Genomic DNA, 14,762 nt, shown 5'->3' with positions numbered 1-14,762 from the left:
CCCGCGTACAGTGGCCGAGGGGCTGTTCCAGCCCCCACCGATTAATCGTAACTGGTAAGCCTCTCCCATTAAAGTTGATGCTTACCAGTTAAACATTCTCATCCCTAATCAGTGGTGGGCAACGTGCGGCCCAACCCTTTGGGGCTTCACCTGTGGCACATGGACTAACTGTTTGCCCCCTCCTCCCACATGCCTCTTATGCACTGGGGCACTGGAGCCCCACTGTTCCTAAGCTTTCCCCTGCCTCCCAGCACTTCTGGAATACCACGAATCTTGCTCTCAGTCCCTGTTCCTCTGCCTCCCTTCCAGCACTGGAGTGTCACAAATCAGCTGTTCGCGGCGGTTCAAGCTCTGGGAGGGAGGTGGAGGAGTGGACACAGAGCAAAGGTGGAACCCCTGTGGGCCACAGGCTGTTGCGGCCCACTAACATGAAGAGCCACTTATGCGACCCACTCACTATACTTAGTTTCCCATCGCTGATCTCAATTTTTATAATAGTGACCACAGTCACAGTATGTGAAAACCTACGGTCCAAAAAGTAAACTTCAGGTTTGTTAGGCAAATTAGCTGAGGAAAAAAATGAGAAACCCGTACTACCTTCTAAAAAAAATGTTTATTACCCTGACACAATAGACATCTAGAGCACAACGTCATGGATTGCTGTTCATAATAGGCTTAGGGCCAGAAGTGAAAACTTCCAAATATGTAAAGTTAAAAGGTTTGACATTTGAGCATTTATATTCCTATCACTTTAGGCTGCAGGCTTTTTCTTCGTTTCTTGTATTGCATTTCCTGCTATACTATTACAAAATAACGGCTGTAACCTGTTAAAAAGCATAGTTCTTTTCATTTAAACAAGAAAAATATCCTTTCACAGTTTAGGTAAAAGTTGTAAATAGGGCAACTCAAATTCTAAAATAAGAGTAACTAGGAGACATTCATCAGGGTTTGTGTCATGAATCCAAACTAGAAGCATAACATGTGTAAGGAAGGCTTTTTTTTAAGTATTCATTAGCCCCTTGACTTCGATCCTCCAAGTTGTAAATAATTTAAAATGAAAATCTGAACAGAAAAAATAGAAATGCAATTCAAATTATCCCATTGTTATACTAATAAAACTGAAAACAACAGAAAAGAAGCCTGGCAGATCTTGTAGACAACACCCATAAAAAATTTCTATATACCATATCTTTGAATAGGGCATTATGCTAGCACTCGATTCAATCCCAAAAAAATTAGCTCCGACCTGTAACAATCAGGCTATCCCCAGTACAGAATGAGGTTTATGCAGCTTTTCGAAAAAGGGGACGGGGGGTGCCAAAAAAAAAAAAAACGCATCCCGACTACTTTCACTTTCGAAAGCTCTCTGCTTTTGAAAGTGAGATCAGAATTTGCATATCCTCTTTCGAAACTTCAGCGTAGTCTAGACATAGCCTGAGAGACTAAGGTGTTCTAAGTCTCTAAGGTGCTACAGGATCATTCATTTTTTTTAAGTTTTTCTCAACACACAGTTTTCTTTATGATGTTTCAATCTTGCAGCTAGGTACAGTGTACTGCATCATCTTCTTGCACTGCTTACACTTGACACATTTTCCTTTTTCATCCAGGGAACAAATTTCTTCAAAATATTCCCAGATAGGGTCTCTTTTACACTCAGAAGCCATGTCATTCTGTGGCAAAAGTGTGGGGAAAAATAAGAAGCTGTCTGTGTACTGAATAATGTCTTCCCTTCTTTTTTTTTTTTCTAAACAGTCCACTTCACTGTTCCTTTCTATACTGCCTCCATCCTTTCATATATATTGTCTCTTTGTCTTTAGACGATGTCTCAACTAACTCTGCCACCCTTGGCCCAGGTCCACCAACAGCAAAGAGCAAAAACAATCCTATCTAGCATGTGTCTTCCTTTACATGTTACTTTGAACTTTTAATTTCCATTGAGAAACAGAAATTGACAGCCCAGAACTTTCAAAAAGCAAGAGCTGGCAGTTAGGCTGATCAGACTAGAGCCATTAATTCATTTTAGAGAGACTGTAAGTGTAGGTATAGCCAGTTTAAGTGTAGCATTTAATCATAACTTATTTTTAAATGGAAAAATTAGTATTTTATTGGTTTTTAAAAAATAAAATCTCATTTAAATAAAAAAAATCCATTTTTTTTAAATCATTGATTTTTTTTTTTTATCCGCCCTGATACATACACAAAATCAAGGTAAGAACTTAAACTGTTCTAACAGACATGTAATGAGGCTGTCCCTTTAACATTAAGAACCCTAAGCCAAGAATGTTTATAACACTCCTTTGTTCCTGTGAGTTCACAGATCCTAACAAAGCAGAAGAATGGCCATACTGGGTCAGACCAAAGGTCCATCTAGCCCAGTATCCTGTCTTCCAACAGTGGCCAATGCCAGATGCCCCAAGGGGAGAGAACAGAAAAAGTAATCATCACATGATCCCTCTCCTGTCATCCATTGCCAGCCTCTGACAGAGGCTATGGACACCATTCCTACCCTTTCTGGCTAATAGCCATTGATGAACCTAACCTTCATTAATTTATCTAGTTCTTTCTTGAACCCTGTTAAAGTCCTGGTCTTCACAACATCCTCCGGCAAGGCTTTCCACTGGCCGACCGTGCGCTCTGTGAAGAAAAACTTCTCGTTTGTTTTAAATCTGCTATTAACTAGGAGTCACCAAATGAAATTCTTTTCCTTATTCACATTTTCCACACCAGTCATGATTTTATAGACCTCTATCATTTCCCCCCTTAGTCTCCTCTTTTCTATGATGAAAAGTCCAAGTCTTTCTAATCTCTCTTCATATGGGACCAATTCCAAACCCCTAATTATTTTGTTGCCCTTTTCTGAACCTTTTCCAATGCCAATATATATTTTTATAAGTGAGGTGACCATATCTATACGCAGTATTCAAGATGTGGGCGTACCAGGGTTGTATAGACAGGCAATAAGATATTCTCTGTCTTATTTTCTATCCTTTTTTTAATGATTCCTAACATGATTTGCTTTTTTGACTGCCACAGCACACTGAGTGGATATTTTCAGAGAACTATCTACAATGACTTCAAGACCTCTCTCTTGAGTAGTTATAACTAAATTTGTCCCTATCATATTGTATGTATAGTTGGGATTTTATATCTTTACTAGATAAGAACCGATATTAACATATAGGTATGTCCCAGACATCACTGATCATGCTCTATAGCAGTAGCCCCCACCTCCCGGGCGCCCGGCGCGTGAGTGGCCACACCTCCCGGGCGCCCGGGAGGTGGGGGCCACTCACGCACCGGGCGCCCGGGGGCACGCGTCCGGGGGCACACCAGGGGACTGGGATGCCCTTGCACCCGGCGCCGGCGTGTGCCCTAGGCCCAGGGCTGGGGCCGCCAGAGCGCCTTGCGCCGTGGGCCTGGGGCCGGCGCTGCCGCCCGAGCCACGCGCCTGGGGCCGGCACCGGCGCCGCTGGAGCACCGTACGCCCGAGCGCCCGCATGTGCCCCGGGGCTGGGGCCGCCCGAGCGCCGCGCACCCAGCGCCAGTGCGTGTCGCGCGCCTGGGGCTGGCGCCTCCTGTGCGCCAGAGGCGGGACCAGCCCAGGTTGTCGGCAGGCGCACACGAATGTTGGGGACCACTGCTCTATAGAATCCTCAATAATTTCAGGAGCATAACTGGCATTTTTAGAAATAGAACTAGCCAGACTCAGATTCAGTAATTCCACGAAGAAAGAAATAATTTCCCACTTCTCCACTCTGATTTCTCTCTGTGGAGCAAACAAAGTCAGTGGTTTCCACAGACCAGAAATTACATCACTGATAGCAACATCATATTCTTAATATTTTGTAAGTGCTGTGCTGTTTTAAAAAGTAGATAGCTACATACTTTACATCATACCTTAGTTCTAAAACCAATTTTTTCTTCCAGTAACGTGTTCAGTGTTTTTAACTGATAGTTTTCCCTCTATCTATAAGGTGAAATGAAAACACAGAAAATAAGGTAAAGATCCAGAATCAGAAAAATGTATGGCTTAGTGATTTGAGACTTCCAAAAATTTTGTGAAGAGCATCCAACTCTTGTTTGGTTGACTTAGCAGAGATCCTAAACAGTCTCAGAAAATGAATCATCTTTTTGCTGTCCCGGGAGGAATCTCATCACTTCAAGAACAAGTTACGCTGGGACAGACACAAAAGAAGTTTGTACTTCCAAAATCTATGCAGTACTCATTCTATTCAATGGTTAAAGGACTTGATTTTCCAAGGCTGCATTAGGCTTTTTGGAATTAAACCTTATATATTGTTGATAGATATGTTTATCATATATTTTACACAAGAAACATTGTCATTTTGTTCATTTTACTGTTTGTACCAGTGGAAAGTGACATTTTAAAATGCAGTTCCAATGACAAAAATGTTATTTAGATGAAGCCTTTATCACAATGCCTTCATCAATATATGAATACTTTTAAAGTTTTGAACATTCCAAAAAAAGTTGAAGTGCTTGTTTAGCTAGCTGGTGACATGAAAAAGGTATGTAAACAATCAAAATAATGATGATATCTGGCTCTCTCTTTCCACAGATAATGTAAAGACCAGAATTGATGGGGAACCCATCCCACCAAATTCCCTCTAAAGGTGGTTCTCAAATGGGTCAAGTAGGTCTCGGGTGCTCTGAAACTTGTGCCTTTTCATACTGTGTAAGCTCTGTAGGATTTTCTGCACTCTCAGATACACAATATAATAGTGTACAAAATGTAATTTCAGTGCATGTCCTAATACCACATTTTTAAATGAATAGTAACTAGATCAGACGCTGAGCTGTAGTATCTTTTATTAGATAAAACTCCACAGAAAACAGGATGTGATTTTTTTCTTTTTGTTCTTCAAAAAATGATCACTTTCTGCAGGCTCTTGTTTTTCATAAAATGACAAAATTAAATGCAAGAAAAGTTAAGTTTATTCAACAACTGCTGAGAACTTCAATACACAAATGCTACAAAATTTAAAATTATTGCCCTATAACAACCACAATTCATATATATATTTGGCCATAAGTAGGACAGCATATACAGAAATACAAAAATGCACATATGCAAAGGTTCAAGTTACAATTGTTAAGGAAAAATATAACTTTGTATTTCTCAAATTATAGTGTTGACTCACACCAATAATGATTTAGATGCATTACAAGAAATGAAATATTTCATTAATGCCTTATTTTCCAGGGAAGAGCTGCACGGACTTACAAGGAAATAAGGAAAAAGTCTAAGGGTGCATCTACACTGTGCCGTTATTTCGAAATAACAATGCGAGAATCTACTCCGAAATCTGTACAACTCATTCTACGAGGAATAAAGCCTATTCCGAAATAGCTATTTCAAAATAAGGCATGAGTAGACACTCCATTGCTGCTATTTCGAAATAGCCCCTCACCAGGGCTACGTCTAAACTACACCAATCTGATGGCAGAGGGATGTAAATTAGACGTATAGAAAGTGCAAATAAAGCTGGGATTTAAATATCCCACACTTCATTTGCATAATGGCGGCTGCTGCTTTTTTTGGAAACTGGGCTTTAAAAAAAAAAAAAAAAAACCCAGCAGTTTAGATGGTGCATTTTTGACAGAAATGCCCCATTTCGAAAAATCCTGTACGCCTCAAAAAAGTGCATTAGCCACATGCATAAAGCCGGCCCTGCCAGTGAAGGCCTCCATCCGGCCTGCCCTGAACGCTGAGCCGCCCCACGTTTCCCCATGCCCTGCTTTGGTTCTTCGTTCTGCTTTCAGCTATTTCATCCCCTTCATGTCAGGCAGCACCAGGGCTGAGACTAAAGGATTCAGCAGCATCTCGAGTAAATGGTTTAGTAAATATTTGTTACCCATTAGTAAGTATTAAGAAAGTACTTAATAATCACACTCTTGAACGTAGCAGCTGCCATGGCGAGCAGAGGTGCCTTTTCCCCTTAGCACAGGTGCTACTGCAAAGAGAGAGAGCTGGGGAGAGTTCTCTCTCCTCCCAACAGCCCCAGAGTACCCTCCATCACCCCTAACTCTCAATCCAAATTCATTGTACAGCCTGCACCCGCAGCCAGCGCCCTCACCCCTAGAGATGTGAACAACTAGTTGCTTCCCTCCCTTTATGCCTCTATCAGAAATAGGCAGTGGGGGAGGAGAAGAAGGGAGAAGAAGGGGGTTCTTCAAAGTGGCAGCAATTCATGGATCCTGGGGCCAAACCCCAAGCTCCACGTGGCACTGCTGCTTTGTAACATGCCCTGCAGTTGGAGCCATGTGTTGCTGCTGCTCTAAAATACCACAAGGAGCCTGACCCTGGGCTCCCCACAGCATTTCAAAGCCCCAGCTGACTCCAGACTCCACATAGCACTGCTGTTTTCAAACACCATAGGGAGCAAGGGGCCAGTTGGGGACTGCCCTGCTGGCTCTGTGATCCCCGCAGCGCTGGAGCTGTTGCTACGCTTCTGCGGTGAAGGTCCCCTACCAACTAATCAAATAGTCGATTCAAATTGCATCAACTACAGCCGATCCCCAAGTTACAAACGAGTTACATACCAAACGCTTGGCCGTAACTCAAAGTGTTCGTAACTCAGATCCCATTGAGTTACATGGTGACCGCACTGTTCATAAGCGTAGCTCGCGTTCGTAACTCGGGGACCGCATTGGTTGGAAGTGCAGATGGTCGTAAGTCGGAGACCGGCTGTATTCAATTAGTCAATTACTCCAAATTTAACATCCCTACTCACCTCTGCACCCCATGTTGTCCCAACCCTGTGCCTCTCATCTTCAGTCCCACCTCAGTGTCCACACTCCCAGCCAGAGCTCTCATATCCTTGCATTCCAACCCTCTGCCGCAAGCCTGAACCCCCTTCTGTTCTCAAATCCCTTTGGCCCACTCTTGCCACATGAATTTTGTTACATGCACCAGTATGAAGATGTCACACATCACCTTCAAGTTCGTGCACATAACAAAATGTATTCTGATCAGAGGTGGGAAGAATAGGACGGAACACTGCTGCCCGCTTCTGAAAGCAGTGCTAACACCAGCAGCAATGCTGAAGGGTAACACTACAATCCCTCTTACAATAACTTTGCATCTTTCCCCACAACTCCTTTTTGGATCAGGGCCCCTATAATTACAACACTGAAATTTCAGATTTAAATAGATGAAATAATGAAATTTACCATTTTTAAAATCCTCTGACAATTAAGTTCACCAAAATGGACCTTGAATTTAGTAAGGCCCTAATTATAGCATCTTCAGGACAACCTCTAAGAATACCTGCAATGTGCTCTAATTATATACAGCAATTGAGCTGCTGCTACCTGCAAAGGGACAAAGCCCAGACAGGCCTCATCTAATGTTTTACACTACCAGCAAAATCATTCCTTCTACCAAAACTCCCTGCAATTTTGATTTCCATTTATTATCCCACAGGTACCACAAATTTGTTTCATATATCACAGATAGTAAAAAACATTGTTCCTAAGCTCTTGCAAACCTAAGTTACAAAAGTAACTAAGGTGGCATAAGAGGAGAAAAATTAAAGCAACATTATGTGGATGCTAAGCCACACCATGAATATTACACTTTGAGACTTTTACCCTACCCTTTCTCCCCAATCAACCCACACTTTGAACTAAAAATCAAGGTTTATAGGCCTCATGCAATGAGAATTTTAAGAAGAGACTGAAAAAGTAAGGAGTGAAAGCATGTGAAGCCTGCTCAGGAGAGGGTGCCCAGCCTTAACAAAAAGCTTAGAAAAACTCCAGTCGTCTGAAGAAGTGGGCTGTGCCCACGAAAACTCATAATACGTTTTGTTAGTCTATAAAGCACTACCAGACCATTTGTTGTTTTTTACTTAGAAAAATGTAGAGATGAATAGGGCATTTAGGCAGATATTTAGATATACTGGGTATTGAGGCAGACTGAAAACAATAATGTAATGGCTTCCACTAAGAAATCACTGAAGCCTGCCCTTGTCCAGCGGTTTGCATGGCACAGCTCTCAGGCACGGGGCAGCAGGCAGCTGTTGGCAGGTTGAGCAGTACAATGCAATGCTGACACTAAAGCAATGTAAGATTTCCGCCTGACGACTCCCGCTTTTCACAGGCCGCACTGCAAAGGCCCCTTCAGAAGGCGGGGCGGTTCGCCTGACACCGCTCTCGGGCCCGGGCCAGGGGGGCGCTGTCATGCGCGGCGCAGGCGCAGACCGTCCGCCCAGCGGCAGTTAAACGCGGGGTGTGACGAAGCGGGCGCGAAGCGGAGCGATTGCGCAGGCCGGTCTCTCCGCTGCCTGCTCCCGGCGCTCGCTGCCTTTGCCGCAATCGGCAGCGCCAGGGCCAGCAGGGGCCACGCTGCCGCCACGAGCAACAGGCCTCCGAGCGCCCCTCCCCCGCGCTGCCGCGCGACCGGCCGGGCCGACAGAGCCGCCCGCGCGCCGCGCCAGCCCCACTCCCATCTTGTCAGGCCACGCGCCGGGGAGTGCAGAGCCAAGATCTGTCAGACAGCGGCCCTGCGGCGCCTGCGCAGCACCTCTAGTTAGGCCGCAGTGCACACTGGGAAACAAAGCCACCGGAATCCGAGCGGCTCGACCACCACCTCACTAACGGCACCCGAGTGCTGCCGCTGCGCACGCGCGTTGCTCCAACAACCGAGTAGGGGAGGAAGAAGGGCAGGCCCGCGCGTGCGTACTCTGCCGCCTATGCCGCAGACCGCTCAAGGCAACTGAGGGTCCCAGCTACAGAGGTCTGTGCTTGTGCGCCCCCTGTCGCCACAATTCAAATCTGACGCGCAGTCTTAGCGTCCCGCATGCGCACTCCCTCGCTCTCTTGTTAAGGCTTTTATTATTTTTTCATTTGTTGGGGGGGGGCGGAAAAGGAGAACCCCGAGCAACAGCCAATCACAGCTCGCGATGTTTTTCCCGCCCTCAACGGCTCAGCCATTCACGCGCCGCAAAATGGCACTGGAGGCGGGACATGCAAATAGATTGGCTGGCAAACGAGTTCTTGGCCGCCCGCCCACAAAAAGCAAGAAAACGACGGCAGCACAGAGGCCCAAAAAGCCTGGGGGAAAGCGTTGGGACGATCTCGACCCAACAGGTGCCCCACGCGCCCGTAGGAGGCGCCTGTAACGGTTGCAAATGGCAACCCCCGACAGGGAGCCTCCCAAGAAGGCGAAACGGTCGCAGCTCGCTCGGTTTCACTTACCGCCCGGGGGGAGCCGTCCGCCTCCGCTTGTGATGATCTTGGTCACAAGTGGCGCGCCGTAGATTCGCCGTCCTGCGTCACTCTCAGAACGAGGCCGCGTAGCGCAAGGAGGGTGGGGGAGACGTGCGGTGACGTGACACGTGGCCGGAACAGGAGCGCGAGGAGCCGGCGCGTGCCGGGGCTTCCTCGAGGACTCGCGTTCCGGCCCCCCCCCATGGACGCACAGAGCGGGGGGGGGCCGCTGCGTCTCCTCGCTGCCTCCTTGGCGCCGCTCGGTGGTTTCCGAGCAAGTGGTTGGGGGGGGGCCATAAGGAAGCAGGCGGAGAAGCGGAGTCACTCAAGTCCCGCCCTGGATCGCCCCCTGACGAGCCAATCTAGTAACACGGTGTCCCTGGGGCCTGCCGGGCGCAGGGTGGGTGAGAGCTGGAGAACCAGCCATCCCAATTACAAACCCTTGCCGGGAATGCTCAGAGTGAGAGACAGCACCACAGGGGCTCTTGTGCCTTTCAAAGGCGAAATGCCCCATGACCCTTCTGCCTTGGATATGCAGCAGCTAGGCGGGCTCTTGCTACATTTCAAACTGGAAGTGCCCTTATCAACTAATTGAATAGTTGATGGAAATTTAATCTACTGTTTAATTAGTTGATTCATTTTTAGCATCGCTAATTTGCAGATGCAGGGCCTAATCTTCTGCAAACTAAACATCCACTGAATATTTTGAGAATTGTATTTGTTGCTGTGACTTCAGGGTTGAACCCTAAGTTTTCCTTGATGTTCTGCAACTTGAAGAGGGAGCCATTGCTTTTGTAGAAGTGTCAGTATAACAAACGTTATGTATAAAAATAATGACATATAAAAATAAAGAAAACTGATTATTTTTACATGAACATATTAAAAAGTCTGGTGTACTGCACAAAGTGATGAGAATTAAATTTTAACTATATATAAAGAATTTTGAAAATTAAATCTGTTTAGTTTTAAAGCCATCAGGATGTATCTGTTAAAGTGTATTAAAATGAGACATGCATGAACTTTTAATCTAGTATAAACAAAACATGCCTCTTAAGTATTTGCTTTTATTTTTAAAAAGCTATTTAGAAAATACTGTTATGAATTATTCTGCAATTCATATGTTTGCAAAATTGTCATTGATTTTGCTGGGACTTTTGCTTGGCTAAAGAATGTAAGATCAGTTTTGTAGGGTCCAGAACAGGTGCTGTATTAATGCTGCTGTTCAATTCAGCCAGCAGAGGGTATACCAGATGCTTTTAGCTTCAGATTACTGTTAACATCAGGCAGATTAAAATTGCGAAAAGACAATTTGAGCTAATAAAGAAGGAAATTAGAAAACATAACGTGCTAAATGTAGACATTTAAAAGAAGGTTACAATGATTCTCACTGATGGTCGGTTCAGATCAGCTATCTGCTGGATTTGGAGACTAGCATAAAGTGGTGTAGAGTATATTGCCCTAAAGGTTTCTTCTGCACTTATATATATCAGACAAGAGCTTTACTGTACAGTTACATTTATACCATGATGACTGCCAACGCAAGTGAAAGAAAAGGAAACCATGCACCTTTCATATACAAAATTGACACTAATTTTTGAAATTTTGCTCATATGTTTCTGAATCAAATTCTACAAATATAATTCCTCCAGATATCTACCTCAATTACTAATATAAAACTAACAGTCTAAGCCTGAATAGCTAACAATCCAGAATACTTGAACTAGAAAGCTTGAAGAAATGGTTTGTATGGACTTGGAAGCTCAGTTATAATGTCCTGGACAGTCATGCAAGAAAATGTAGTTTAAATAAAATCCTAATCTCCTGTTCCTCCCTGTTAAAAGGGTCTGGGAGTACCATGGAGATGTAATGTAGGAAGACTTGTGCAGGACATTGATAAGATATGAACTACTCCCTCAAAATATGCTCAGTTGCCTGTATTTATATATCAGTTTGTACTGAGGCTTGATAATGGGCAACTTAATGAGAACATATGTCCCATATAGCTCTGTTGGGGGTCATGTATGCCCTGTTCCCTTTTGAGATGGGGAACAGGTCATTATATGCCTGCAGGCAAGTCTGTGTGATGACTGTGGGGCTTTGAATAATGTGGCCTAACAGCCAAAGTCCCTCAACCTGTCATATAGGGGCTGTGTGGCCCAGTGGCCAGGGTCAATGGGGAAGCCCTAACAAGACCTAACAATCCTGTGATAGGGGTAACCCAGCCTCCTTCTCCAGCAGGCTCCAGCCCAGGGCTCTGTTGGGGGTAGGGTTGCCTAGCACTAGGTTGGTGGGGATCTGGCTAAAACACACCAAGCTAGTCTTCAGGTTTTCCACCTCCTTTGATTACTTCCTACCCATTTCTCTGTCACTTGTAATCTCTTGGTTCCCCCAGTCTCCTCCCTCTATGGTATCCAAAGCCTGTGGGTCATGGATCCCTGCTATGGGGCAGGCCTATGTGTGGTGAAGTGCCAGTGGTGGTTCAGCAGGAGTCTACAGCAGCACCTACTTCTCTTCAGCGATCAGAAACTAGGCTACTCCCTTTATGCCAGGTCTTCAGCCAGAGCATGTCCAGCAGGATCAAGTTGGCATAGTCTCAGCCCAAAGAGCGGAATTAACACCTGAAGATCCAGTATGGAGTCACAAGCTCCAACTCAAATTAGCAAAGGTGCATAAAGGAAAATTTGGGTCCATATCAGCCAAGCCATTCCTGTCCCAATTATGTCACAGACAGGCATTTTAAAAAATCATGTCTGCTTAAAATTTTGGCAGATACTAGTATGAGAAATGCAGTTAACCTGTCCACTTGGTTACTCACTGCTTAACTGTCCCCAGTTACACCCAGGGACTGTGCAGGAGTTCTGTGCAGGAGTTCTCACATGTTCTCACATGTCTCACATGTCATTGCAGTGTGATCCCTTCCTGACAACTAATATTACTACACAACCCCCAGAGGGTGGACTAAAGCCAGAGCCCACTTAAGCTCTGCTGCCCTGGGCAAGGGGTAGAGAAAAGCCAAAGCCCAATACCCCTGGGTGGGGAATAGAGGGGTCTGAAGTGTAAGCCTTGCTGTCTTGGGCTAAAGGTAAATATGGTGGTGGTGGCCCTCTAGGGGCTAATCCTGAAGAACTGGATCCAGACTGTGGGCTCATATTTGCCCATCCTTAATTTAGAGGGATAATTGGTCACAGTCTTACTACAGGGGATCCTGACCTACAGTTTAAGAATTGCTGGGTTAGAATGGTTCAAAGGAGAAAGGGGGGGGAGGAAGAAGTATGTTGGGGTAGTCACAACTGTGTCCCTTCCCTTGTGTCTCTTCCCAGCAGTTGCCTCTGTCCTTGCATATTTAAAATCTTGTACAATGCTTAGAAATTTTGGTGATAGGCACTTAAACACAAATCAATACCTGTGGGCCAGATAGAGAAAGAAAAATGATATGGCAATTCAGTAGAATAGCCATAGTCATACCAAAGAACAGAACCCAAAGAAAAGAAAAACACAGTTTGTGCCATTGATGTTCTGAAGAATACAATAATTTAAAAAGGAGTCTGGAATTGGTCCAAGTAGTGGTTAAAAGGAGCCTCATGCAACAAGTGTTCCTTCAATAAAAGTGTTTCTATTTTTTTTTAAATTAAATAAACTGCAACTCAAAATGCTACCACAAGGAGAACTGATTGTTGAAAATTCTTTAGGAATTCTTAGTGCTTTTCCTTTCAAAACCAATATAATGAAAAAATAAACAAAAATGCTTACTTGTTTATTTATATTATTATTTAAGGGAGATAGATTGTATAAAAAAGTCTGGCACAAGGAAAACCCATGTGTTGCTATCCACAAAGGGATCTCTTCTAACCTAAGGAGGTGGTAAATAAAAACAGAGGAAGTAGGCCTAAAAACAGTCAAGATGGCCAAAATAAAAGAAAAAACAACGAATAGTCTGATAGCACTGTATATACTAACAAAACATGTAGATGGGATCATGAGCTTTCGTGGGCACAGCCCACTTCTTCAGATGACCGGTCATCTGAAGAAGTGGGCTGTGCCCACGAAAGCTCATGATCCCATCTACATGTTTTGTTAGTATATACAGTGCTACCAGACTATTTGTTGTTTTTTCAGTTTACCTGTACAGACTAAATCAGCTACCCCCTGAAACTTCCAAAATAAAATAATTAGTCTTGTAGTGTGCTCTTATGGGGTACAGGAGTGGCCTGAGGCTGGCTGCGGCAGCTGGCGCTCCAGGCAGAACGCGCAATGGGTGCCCTGGCCTGCAGGGCCGTCAATGGCGTGACATCATTATCGGGTGACCCGTTGAAGGTGGCGCTCTAGGCGACAACCGCCGAGTTCGCCTATACTCACGGGCCACCCCGATGGGGTATATACAACTCACACTAAGAAAGAGCTAACAAGCAGTTTTGGCCTAAGTGGCACCACCTCACTACATATGCAACTGGAGGAAGAGTCTGAAAGAAAGTCATCAGCTCAAACAGACAGGGAAATGGCATTCAGGCTAGGGGGTACAGTGAACCCTCGTTTATCGCGGTAGATAGGTTCCAAACCCGACCGCGATAGCTGAAAATCCGCGAAGTAGGATCCTCAAAGCCTCGGGGGAAGCCGGCGGGGGGGCATCCTGGGATGCCCCCCCGCCGGCTTCCCCCGAGGCTTTGAAAGCCACGGAGGGGCTCCGGCGGGGGATCAGCCCAGGCGCGCCTGGGATGCCCCCCCGCCGGCTTCCCCCGAGGCTTTGAAAGCCGCGGAGGGGCTCCGGCGGGGGAGCAGCCCAGGCGCGCCTGGGATGCCCCCCCGCCGGCTTCCCCCGAGGCTTTTTAAAGTTTTGGTAAGGATCAATTTTATGTTCACAGTACAGTGAACCCTCGCTACTTCGCGGTTCGACCATCGCGGATTCACGTATATACATAATGTAATGAAAAAAGTCTGCGAAGTCGTGAATCCGCGATGGTCGAACCGCGAAGTAGCGAGGGTTCACTGTAGATCTGTCTAAGGCCACATCTCTACTTGCAGAAAGATCTTATTATATTTATTAATGAAGATTTCCTATCTCCTAGAACTAGAAGGGACCTCGAAAAGTCATCAAGTCCAGTCCCCTGCCTTCACAGCAGGACCAAGTACCACCCCTGACAAATTTTTGCCCCAAATCCCTAAATGGCTTCCACAAGGATTGAACTCACAACCCTGGGTTTATCCGGCCAATGCTCAAACCACTGAGCTATCCCTCCTCCTATGCAGCAGTAGTCAATCTTCCAGCATTCGATTTAGCGGGTCTAGTAAACACCTGCTAAATCAAATGTTGAGGGTGCACCGGGTACTCGTACTCCTCTCAAGAAGTAAGGAAAGTCAACAGGAGCCTTTCTCCCATCAACCTCCCACTGTGAAGACGAAGCCAAAGCACATCTTACTGTAAATTGACTCCAGCTACATTTTTTAAAGAGCTGGAATTGTACCATAAGCCAACCCTCCCCCATACTGTGGACCTGGCCTGAGAGCCTAAGTGTACAGTGGGAATCTTACTCCTG

At 45.3% G+C, this 14,762-nt stretch overlaps 1 protein-coding gene across 1 annotated transcript in view; it reads right to left on the bottom strand.

Annotated features, from left to right (window-relative positions):
- ZNF407 (zinc finger protein 407) overlaps window positions 1-9,569 on the bottom strand; it is a 454,103-nt gene extending 444,534 nt beyond the window's left edge. Inside the window, exon 1 of the mRNA XM_006121401.4 lies at window positions 9,220-9,569. The gene's annotated coding sequence lies outside the window, so the exon portion shown is untranslated. The remainder of the gene's footprint in view (window positions 1-9,219) is intronic.
- Window positions 9,570-14,762: the final 5,193 nt, after the last annotated feature.

The sequence above is a fragment of the Pelodiscus sinensis genome, chromosome 2 (assembly GCF_049634645.1).
Source record: "Pelodiscus sinensis isolate JC-2024 chromosome 2, ASM4963464v1, whole genome shotgun sequence".
Classification (NCBI taxonomy): Eukaryota; Metazoa; Chordata; order Testudines; family Trionychidae; genus Pelodiscus; species Pelodiscus sinensis.
This window is presented reverse-complemented; position numbering and strand designations above follow the sequence as displayed.